Genomic DNA, 11,273 nt, shown 5'->3' with positions numbered 1-11,273 from the left:
AGGTAGCTCATAGTTTGGATGTCTGACCTAGTAGCAATATTTGGTATCATTCTTATTTCAAAGAATAAGGAATTATGTGCTTGAAAACAGGTAAGCAGCTGTAGGATACTATTTAAATTGCCATTTGTTTTTGCATTACTCTGCAAACATAATGTCTGCATAAAGGAAGTGGAGATTGCATTGCAGAGAAAAATGTCAAAAAGGAAAACTGTGAAAATACTTTTCAAATGTTACTGTTCCCGGGTGAAATGTGAAGGTGTATTTTCCTTTGAAGCATCTGACTACTGGGAATCACTGGAAAAAAAAAATGCTCGGAGTGCCTTGTTTGAGGAGCCCATCTGTGTCACTTCTGTGGGGACGTGGTCTTGGTCACTAGTGTGACTTGTGTATAGTCAATCTGTAACATGCAGATAAAAGTGGATTGCATTGCAAGGGTTGCATCTTTAGACGTGACTTATGCTTAAGAATACTGAATAGTAGGATTTTATTTTTGCCCTGTTGAAGTCCCTAGTTAGTCCTCGCAGGATAGAAGAGTGTACAGTTAAGCCAGTTCTGAATGCTGTGAATATCTTGCCTTCAATTCATGTGCATCCTTTTCTCCCCTTGCACTCCTCCCTGCCCCAACAATAAAAAGAAGACACTGTTTCTGATACGTACTGTTAACCTCTGTGTGCTGCCTGTGTACGAAGGGGATCGCTTGTTTAGGAGTCCCAATATTTGATGGACAATCTTCACTTATGATCAGGTATCTGATTTCTGTCTGGTCTGTTCTGTGGCTCACTAATTGTGAATGAAGAGGGAGAGAAGTAACTGTATGGTACCAGAAATCTTTAGCTGTTTTGAATTGGGAAGTGTTTGTAAGCTCATTCATTAATGGTATGCTGTGGGTTACCTGGGCCTTATTTAGTAAGGCCTTCATAACTTTTTCCTTAACTTGTTCTTCTAAGCAAATAGCACATATTTTTAAGTGATGTTAGGATGAAGACTGAGCTGTTAGTGTAACTCTTAGGAATGCTTTCAGGCTTGGCGATTTATGTCGTGGCAACCTCAGTATTCAACATCCATATGTTTGAAATCTTGCATTTATTCCTTCTGAATTGAACTGAGCTCCCTGTCTTCACCTAATGTCTGCAGTTGGGGTGGGTGTAGGGAGTGGACTCGCCCCAAAGCCCACTCATCAGATATTTTGGTTGTAACTCCCAGGGAACTTACCGTGGTCTTGTCCGGGAATGGGGAGGGTGTTTGTAAGAAACCCAAAGAAACAAAACCAGAGAGGAATCTCCCCAGTTTGGTGTTGCGTATTTTCATATAACTTACCATGTATCAATTTCCCAACCGGCTGAGTGATCGTAATTTCCCTGTTCTTCGGGGAAGGGGGAGAGATTGTATGCAATTCATACTGTCTTGCAAAAAACTTTCTCTCCCGTGAAGAGAAACACAGTTTACATGTCCACACGTAGTTTAGCTTCAAAATTCAGAACAGATCTTAAATTCAAAGTAGTTTGGGTTGATGCTCGTTTTAATTTTTTTTGTAAAACAAAACCAGCCCCCCAAACAAACACACACAGCACAAACAAACCAAAGCGAGACTGTTTAGGAACAAAGCCATAGGCTTTTCTTCTCGAATTTGAGAGCTTTAATTTTTTTTGCATAGTATGACAAAAATCTGGTATAAAATGATGAAAGCATTGCCCACTTAAGAATGGAAATTTTATGCACCTAAGAACATTTTCTTGGACATTACCAGAGAATTAAAATGTTGCTGGCCATATGCACTGCAGCAATGGATTTCCTTTCAGCAGCACCGTACACTACAAACATTTAAATGCACAGAATCATTTTAATGTAAACCAGAGTAAGTGTTGGACCTAGCATCTTTGGTTAGGTTGGTGAGGAGGGTAATGTTTATGCTGTGGTCGTTCTGTTTCTCAGGAAGACTGGGGTTAATTGTAGCTTGGCAAGTGAAAAAACCCGAAAGTTCCATATTGTTTTTCTGCAGCAGATTCCTGTTGCTATGCAACAAACAGACTGTCACTTAGTACAGGATATATTAAATTTGTATTCCCAGCACATACCTCTGCACGTTCATTTTATACTTGAAGGGGAGGGTATGGTTCTGACTTCCTGCTGCAGGGCTGTAGTATGAAGAAGGTATTTGAGTTTCTATTCTGGTGCTTGCTGTAGCTGCGGTGACGTCAGCGTACTTGCAGAGCCTTTCTTTGTTTTCAGATGGATGGGACACCTGTGCAACACAATCAGGCTTCCAACCAGACAAAAAGGGTGGTGGTTATCTTCCCCGAGGTGGGACGGTATTGCCAAGCAACATGTTAAGGCTTCAAAAGGGAGAAATTTCTTGTATGGAAAAAAATCTTAGGCTATGAATTCTGAAAAGCTTTAAATGTGATGCAGAGGAAATTAATGCAGATAGCACTATGTGAATCCTGAAACCAAAAGATCTGGTTCATTTTTAACGATTAGAATTAACATTGGTATTTGAATATGTTGATACCTCCCCTCCCTATCTCCCCACTCCCCCCAGTGCTAAAACCAACCAATCTAAGCATCCAAACTCTTTACATTCACTCTAGATGGATTCTGGAATAAATGTTTAGGGCGTGTTTGGGAAAATTACCTTCTGTGGCTCGGGGTCCAGTAATTAAGTAATGGACAAATGACAACATCTGGTAAGGCATTATTTTATGATCTAGTTAGACTTCTGTAGTGGAAAAGAAGGCAACAATAATATTTGAAAGCTAGAAGGATGTTAAGTTGATCTTTGTTTCAAAGGCTGTCATGCGATGCAGATGACTGAAATGCAGAAACTTGAAAGCTGCGGATTTTTAATACTGTGCTTTTAAGAATAAAATGCATGCATTGTGTCTTATGTGCTGTGATGTTTATCCCATATAATAATCCGTCTTATTTTAAGCAGTTCTCTGAATTTTATTGTGGATTTTGAAAGCCAACTCACCAAATATAAGCTGAAATTAAGTTAGATACTAAAATTAGCAGGTCAAATACTGTCACTTTTTTTGCTGTTAGAATTGTCTAACATCTCTTTAAATCGTCAGTCTGAAGTACATTTGTAAGGAGCTGGGGTTTTTTAGTGTTATTGTACATTTACTTACATGTGTGGCTTCTTAATAAAGCAGAAGTCAAAAGGAAGAGTCAAAATGGAAAGATTCAAAAGGAAAGATTCGAAACATCTCTCAGTACTGTTCTCTTGCTCGTTTTGCCAAAGGGATGCCTCCAATAGATAAGGCATCGTTAAAAGAGCAAGCAGCCATTAATAATAGCATTTTCTTTCTTGTAGTCTGCTGCTTGATTCAGAGCTCAATGCCAGAGCGTTGCACGCCTGTTCCCAGGCAGACCCAAGAGAAACCGTTTCTCTGTGTACACAAAGAGAACCTGATGCAACCTAAAAAAATTCTTACGGCGTTCTATATGTGGTGAGATCAAACCCGAGCTCTGTTACAGGGAAATGATTTAATGACAGGGAGGGGGATGTTTGGGGGCTTTGTGCTTTCTGTTTTGGGAAGACGAATCCTTCTTCTGTTGCAGAACTGTTTGGCGAATACTGCCTGTGGCTTTCAGTGCTACGATGACTTGTTTTAATGGTATCTTTTGGCACAGGAAGCAGTAGGAATTTGTAAAACTGCCTCCTTCTTGAGGAGGGGGCAGAAAGCCATTCAATTGTGAAGGTAACAGTTTTAGCTGTAACTTCATTGAAATGAACTTATTTAAATGTGTAGAGTGGAGAAGTTCTAGAATACACACAGGAAACTGGGAAATTGGAGATGTAAGTTATAAGTAGCGCGTTGGTAGGCTGCTTAGGTAAATCTTAAAGGAACTCAAAGTAGAAAATGGATGTTCTGAAAACACTGGTTGTAGGACAGAGAGCATTTAAAAGTTAAATGCTTTAAAATACTAATCAATTTATTTTTATCTTCAGGTGTTTAAAGTACCCCTCCACTTTTAGCTGATCAGACCCTAAATCCAACTGAAATATTGTGGGAGTAATCTCTTCATTCCTGTTATCAAGTAGCCCACTCTCTCCTTTTTCCTCCAAGTCTGGTAACAGCTGTGATTTTGCTGACAGCATCCAGGGCTAAAGAAAATCTCCACAGACATTTTCCAAGCATAACTTTGGGATGGAGAGGCGAATGATGGGGAGCAAAAATTAACGGCTAGGAACAAACACGGTTTAAAATATTTTTTTCCTTTTGTTCCCGCCAACCTTTTCTTCCTTACTTTAATTTTTTTACTTTGAGGAGTTTGTACTGTTGTGCTTCCTAGTATAATGGAGCAGCAATCCAAAATGAGCAAAAACATGTGGCAGATAAAGCAACTATCCGTTTCCATGTTAATGGTTGCCAGAGGAAAGTAATCAGGGTATGGGTAGGGCATACTATTTTGATTTTTTTTTTTTTTTTTTTAAGCTCCAGTGCTACGCTGCTATAAATAGGGCTATTACAGAATAGTCAGCTTTTCTCATGTCCATCATCTTCCCCCCCAAACCTGAAATTAAATTGGGGCAAATCCTATAGAGTTGGTACCAAGTAGGTCCAAAGTTCTGTTTGGCTGTTGAAGAGAAGTCCATACATTCTTCATGTATGTGTGCTCAGTCACACTAGCCTACCAGCTCTTGGTCATTAATTAATACCTGTAAGCATCCACTATATGCAGAACTATGTAAAAAGAATGTGGAAGCATGTGAACGATTATATGCTATTTGTCTTCCCCTACAATAGAGGCTGGATTCTGGTTTGCAGAAAGAATTAGCTTGTGGTTTGGAGGCTGCTTTTTTTGGTTTAGGTTGTCTTTCTCTGTTGCAGAGGTTGGAAAGTCTCTAATGAATGAGGTAGGGAACTGCTTGAAGAGAAGAGGATGTCATGGTCTCAGCTCAGTTTTTCTGCAAGAACTGACTGCTTTTTATTTTTCAGAGAGTTTCCGTCCTTTGGTGCTGGTTGAGTTGTTCAGAGTTGTCAGGGATGTTCATTAGCTATGTCCTGACTTGTTTTCTTATTGACTGACTTAAGACTGTGGGCCTGATCTGTCAAAACACTAAATTATTCAGCCCGTACCTTAATCCTTCAAAGCACAGAGAACATTATATGGCCACTGAAGACAAAGGGCCCTAGATCATCTTGGATTAAAGGATCAACATCAGAAGGCTTGGCATGCCAGTTACTGTGCTTCAGCTCTCCCATGGAGGAAAGAACTTCCTATCTGTTTCTCCTTTAATTTCCAACTTCTGCTAATTTCTTAAAATAAGCATCTTCAAGTTTGAAGCTCTCAAATGCTGTATTTTATGACACTGTGCTTAAACCACGAATAACTTCTGAATTTGGTATTCAGAACAAGTTTTGATTAACGTGCAAAAAACGTCACTACACACTGAATAATGAAGAAACTGCTAGCTGTTTGTTTACTCCTCAGTCCATCTAGCCTAAGGTAGAGGTAGTCTGAGGAAAAAGGTCGGAGGGGCAAGAGGAGGGAGTATATAACCAAGATTTTTTTTTTAATGGTTTTACAGCCGTAAGTCACTCCTTCCTCTCATATATAAGCAACCAGAACGTCTAGTTGTTCTTAACTCTTGTACTTTTTTTTTAAAATCTGAAGGTTGATTTTTAACCATACTACAGTGTAATTTCTCAGGTTCTTTAAAAATTCATCTGTCTTCTTATATAATGGGACAGTCCACTTAGGTGACTCGTTTTAGCTACTCGGAGGTGCAGCTGCTCTCTAATGAATGATAGAGTGGGTCACTTCTATGTGTTTTGGCTACGTGGCAGATGCAGGCCTGGTTATTAAGGAGGGAGGTGTTGTGGTACCCTCACAGCAGCAAGAACAGGTTTTCAAAATAGCTGTACGTGCTCTCTGGCTGGATCTTGGGAGGCTCTGGGGAAAAAATGGTGCCAGGGAGCAGTCTGGGCAGCCAGAGTTTTGTTGCAGACTCTGGTCTGTAGACTGCAGTTTGGGCACCTCAGTTAAATGTATCTTTAATCTGAGATGCTATTGCCTCTATCAGGAAACTTACTCCCATTCTGAATTATCTTAGGAGTCTTTGTTTCACTGTGTGATTTAAATCTATCTTTCTGTATATTAAGGCTTCCATACTCACTAACTGTGGACAGTAGAGAACAGTGTATTCTCCTCTTTGAAGCTACCTCTAGTGTATGTGGGGTTTTATGTTTCTCCTAAGTCTTTTCCAGATTAAAATCACCAATGTCATTAATCTTTCATTGTGGGCTGTTTTTTAGACCTCCTGCCATTGTTACTCTCCTCTTGGTCTACATCATTTGGAAGCCAAGGCTGATGTTGTCGAGTCTGTCCTGTATTGATTTACGTCTGTTCACTGGAATATATCTAAATGTCGACCTGAACTTACTTCTCTCCAGTCGCTTTTCCATTATGCCGATATTATTCAGAATTCTTACCCTGTCCTCTTCCCTGCTTGCATCTTCTTCTGGGCTTCTGTCCTCTCCGATGATAGCAAGCGTACTCTTCCATTTCTTTATGGTTCTGCTGCAGAACAGGCATTGCAAAACTGCGCTTGAGACATGTTCTCTGCGTGTAGCATCAATAGCTGCTATCTGAATATGGTTTTCAAAACTCTTTTCTGCTCTCCTTACAGTAATTTTTGTGTATATCTTTCTTATGAAAATGCCCTGTAAATTCTGTCAAGAACCAAGTCATTCTACAGCATCTGCTACTTCTCTGTGGTAATTGGCGTAGGACTTCAGAAATGGAGGAAATTAAACTTCTTTGACGTTATTAGTTCATAAGTAACGTTAAAGATGTATTTGTTATCTGTTAGCAGGTTTTTACTAATTGTTTATGCTGCTGTTTTTCTTAGGATTCCTGTTAAACATAGGAACTTCATAAACCTGACAGCTTGCTTCCTTCCCCATTCAGAACCTTGCATCTGCTTCTGCAAATCTGATCAACATCCCTCTGTGGTCTGAGGTTCTGAACACTAGCTGAAAATACAGTGGTAGTAATTTCAGGGAAAATTTTGCTGAGTCTCTCCTCAGCTTGGAATGGAATCTGTTCAGTCTAAGCCCAAGGACTGCAGTCTTCTGAAGACTGAGGCTTGTAGCTATGACATTCAGGGTTTTCTCATGGGGAAAACATCCATAGTAAATGCAGACACAAAGTGTACAAAAAAAGTCATCTGTCGTGGTTGAAGCTTGCAAAGTTTTACGCGGTTGAAAACATGAGCTTTGTAAAAAGCAGCATGGAGCAATCTGTTGCTAGCATCGCTAATAGTATCGCAGAGAAAAGACTGAAGTGTAAAGAGTGAGAATGCTATGAGACTCCCTGGTAATGTTCGAGGCATGGCGTCGAGAAGGATTACCCTCTTGGGATCCAAGCGGGGTGCAAGAGTTGATGGAGTAAGCTGTTGGGCTACAGCCTGCTGATAATAACCTAAAAGAAGGGAGGAGATCGGGTTTGCAGGGGAACCCTCTTTTTACCATAAACACTTGTCTTGTGACAGTTACACAACTGCAGTATGCTTCAGATTTCGTTCCCTTACCCGTGGTACCCATGTGTCGTAGGCGCCTGACTAAAATCAGTTTGACCCAGGCTGCTATTTGCTGCAGTGGATTGTAGCCGAGTTCCGTACTGAATCTAAAGTGCTTGAACTTGCTCTGACTTTCAGGAGAAACTCCAGGTTTTTATCAGAATGAGGTATATTGTCATAACGGGAATCTACATAGTTTAAAAGCCTTCAAGAAAGTCTAGTGCATTAGAGACTATTTTGTGACTTAGAGTCAGTATGTTCTTCTCCTACAGTATAAGCTAGTTCTTTCTAGAGCAAAATGTTTTACTTGAAAACAAATCTCTGATGGAAGTTGTTTTGTTTTGTACCATGCGAGTTAATTTTGCTGAGATGTAATTGGCAGTAGTTGTGGCTTCTGCACCTAGCAAAAATGCTACCTGAAAAGATAGGCAGTGTGCCTTCTTTGTGCACGGCTATTTGTGTTTCATAGCAGCCTGAAAGTATTGGAAATACTGCTACACAGTGTTATCAAATACTAATTTTCTGTGTAGCTAGCTGGTGCGCTTAGGGGATAAGCTTCTAAAGTGATAATCATGGATTGATTGCTTCTAGAAACTAGCTGAATTTTCATTAAAAATTGTCAGTATGATAATATATCAGCCCACAGGATAGAAGCTTGTCATAAAAAATGTTTGTCATTCTAAAAAAAAAAAATCAGGGTGGTGATATTCTTCTTACTAAAAAATAATTTTGACTTAAAAAATACACTTCTTGCACAAAGCTGCTCTTTATGAAGAAAAACTTAATCTGCGTACATTTGGCATAAAGTGAAATTTTGTTTTCCAAAACTAATTATGAGAAGACTTTTGTTTTTTAATATCAATGTGTATTTTACCCAAAGCTGTATTATTAAATTCAATAATTCAGATTTTTTTCCCTTAAAGTACACTATTGCAATTTGGCTTCGTTTTTATCACTTTTTAACCGGAGGCAGAATTCAGCCATCTATATTGCTTAACCTTCTTGTCAGCAATCATACAGTATTCCTTTAGCATAAAAGTTGCCAATGTAAATACTAATATCGCACGTTTCAGTGCATGTAACAGTATTGCTTAAATTTAAATCTAAAGTACACCTAAATTAAAACCGTAACTACATGGGTTTAATTTTTTTTTTTTCTTTCTTAAACAGCTGAGAAAACAGCATCATCTCCCTGCTACACACTTTCTGTGGAGCCCCCATGGTACCGCAGTGGGCACACTGATCTTGAGAGAGAGAAAAACTTAATCTCTGCCCATGAAACCTGCCTGCACACATACACCAATGTCGTGTAGCGGGGAGGAGCGGTCTGAAGTTTACTGCAGGTAACTATGGAATATAAATACTTCCATGGTGAGAAGTTCAATGTCTATTTGTTTCTTAAAGCACCCAATAACCCGTCTTTTATTTAATCGTTGCTTCAGCTCTACATTCAGTGTTATCCCCAAATGATATTAAAACCAGCCTGAGTGCATTTGTTTGGTAGAAGTAGCTAAGCCTGTGGAAATTGCAAATTATAGCTCCCTATAATTTAATGAGGGCAGGGACCCACGCAATTATTTATAATTCTGGCTTACTGCAGGAGTAGATGAACCTCCCTGGTTACCTCTGCGAGCCGTGCTGCATGAGCGCTGCTAATCGTGATGTCCTCTGGGCTGACGGAGGGGCAGTTTTGCCAATTTTCCACTGTCACAGAATCTCAGCTTTCATCCCGCCAACAGATGTTGTTCAGTATTAAAGCCGGTCGAAACAGTGAGCTGAATCTGGGCTGTTATTTCTAATAGCAAAATTAAAAGAATACAGCTGTGAAATGCACATTGCAATTAATTTTATTTGTAGCGATAGGAGAAAGACTAGATGGTGTGTTGACATGATGTGACTATGACAACCACACACACACACACAAGAAGAAAGGCAGCCGGAGTACCAATCCAGTTTGGCAACTTCAGTCTTCTCTTCAGAAGGTTTCCCCACTCCCCTGATGGGCCATGAAATACTTTCTTCATGGTACTCCGTAACATTGTCACTGCTTACGTTTTTATATACTAAAAGGTAGAACTGATGTTTTAAAAAAACTTCTCAAAAAAAAAATCCAGTGCCTAGCTTTTCTGAAATACTAAAACCATAAAAGCACCATCAAAGCATTTTCTTCTAATTTTAGGGAACTTCCCCACCAGGAAAGAGTGTTGGAGTTTTTGGGTATATACAGGCAGTGCAAGATGTTCTCCTCATCCACACGCTGGAGAGGTTTTACACCCACTCCCCGAAACAGCTTTCACGCCACAAGAGGTAAGAACTGTGCTTCTGACAAGGTTTTAATTGTAAATGTAATTTAAGCAAACATTTTTATTACCTGTGGTAAGTAACTTTCTGTAGGCAAAATTACCATTGCTGTTCCTTTAGTCGTGTATCATATTTCCACTAGAGTCGTCTTCACATTAGGTCAAATTAGCACAAAATGTATTTCCTGTGCAACACCCCTTAGGCTGTATCCCACAATTAGATGGAATTGATTGGTTTTGACTTCTAAGAGAAGCTGTGGGGAAAAATACAATATATAACACAGGCAAAGCAAGTGTTAATTCTGTCTTCTCACAGTTAAATTTTTTTTTTTTTTCTTTGATTAACAGAACGGAGGAGCAAAAAGAGGTAATGCATGAGCCTTGCCCACTTCACTGGACTCTCCGAAGACCCAGTGTACGGTCCCCGCCAGGCTTACCAATTCCCGCTGTAACAGCAGTCAGCCTACCGTGCGAGCGAGGACCAAGTCAGCGTCACCAAAGCAGTGCCGTGCTGCGCCAGCTCCGCGACTGGCAATTCTCAGACACCTTTAATGATGAGTATGTCATTTCTCTGAAGCCACCATCTTTTCCAGTAAACACTTTTTCCTGACTGTCACGAATGAGTGGTTTAGGCTGCTTAAAGAATCCCCGTTAAGGGTATTGGTAAAAGCAATTTTAATGCAAGTTTATAAAAATGCGACTTAACAGAATTCAACGGCAAGGTTCACTCTACTACTTACTAACAGGTACAAAGGAAAATCAAATTAGAATCAACTCAGAATGATTTATACATAGAAAGCGAGCGAGCGGAGAAACAAAGGGGTGAAGAACAGGAAGACCCTCCCGTTGAGTCACAAGGTCCAGAATGGACTCCCTTGCTTTCTAAACTTCTCCAAGAGGAGTTCAGGTGCAGCTGAATTCAGACTTAGTCTCAGACTTGGTCAACAGTTTATGTCTAAAGGAAAAGAGAGAGTACAAGGGATAAAGAAATCCTCCCGTTGAGTCATGCAGTTCAGAATAGACCCCCTCGCTTTCTAAACTTAGAGAGGAGTCTAGGTGCGGCTAGGTCTAATCCCAGACCCAGACTTGGTCAATGGGTTTTATCTAAAGGATTATGTGTACTTAGCAGCAATTTGAGGTTCATTCACAATTTGAGGTAAATAATAAGATTTTAGCAGCACTTAATCACAGATTAGTTCCAAGATGTACAAAGCAAGCTAGTCACAACTATAGCTTGATTACAGATTGATTTACACACGCACGCACACAGACGTAAAGCTATAGATATATACAAAGGTACCTGCTAAAAATTCCCCTCGAGTTCTGTGAAAATACTCACTTCAAATGCCTTGGTGTTCCTCAGCAGGCCAGGGTTGGGGCTGAGGGAAGAAGAGAGGGTTTTAGCCCAGGTCTTGTCACCAGCTTGGCACGGTCCTCCAAGATTT

General features: G+C 40.0%; 1 long non-coding RNA gene across 1 annotated transcript; it reads left to right on the top strand.

The window, feature by feature from the left end:
• The first annotated feature begins 9,799 nt into the window (after positions 1–9,799).
• Positions 9,800–10,444, top strand: LOC132321991 (uncharacterized). Its single transcript, XR_009484987.1, has 2 exons — positions 9,800–9,835; positions 10,177–10,444. It is a non-coding gene; the product is annotated as an uncharacterized LOC132321991 (long non-coding RNA).
• Positions 10,445–11,273: the final 829 nt, after the last annotated feature.

This window comes from Gavia stellata, chromosome 2, assembly GCF_030936135.1.
Source record: "Gavia stellata isolate bGavSte3 chromosome 2, bGavSte3.hap2, whole genome shotgun sequence".
Lineage (NCBI taxonomy): Eukaryota > Metazoa > Chordata > Aves > Gaviiformes > Gaviidae > Gavia > Gavia stellata.
The sequence above is the reverse complement of the archived record's forward strand: the minus strand, read 5'-3'. Positions and strand labels throughout refer to the sequence as shown.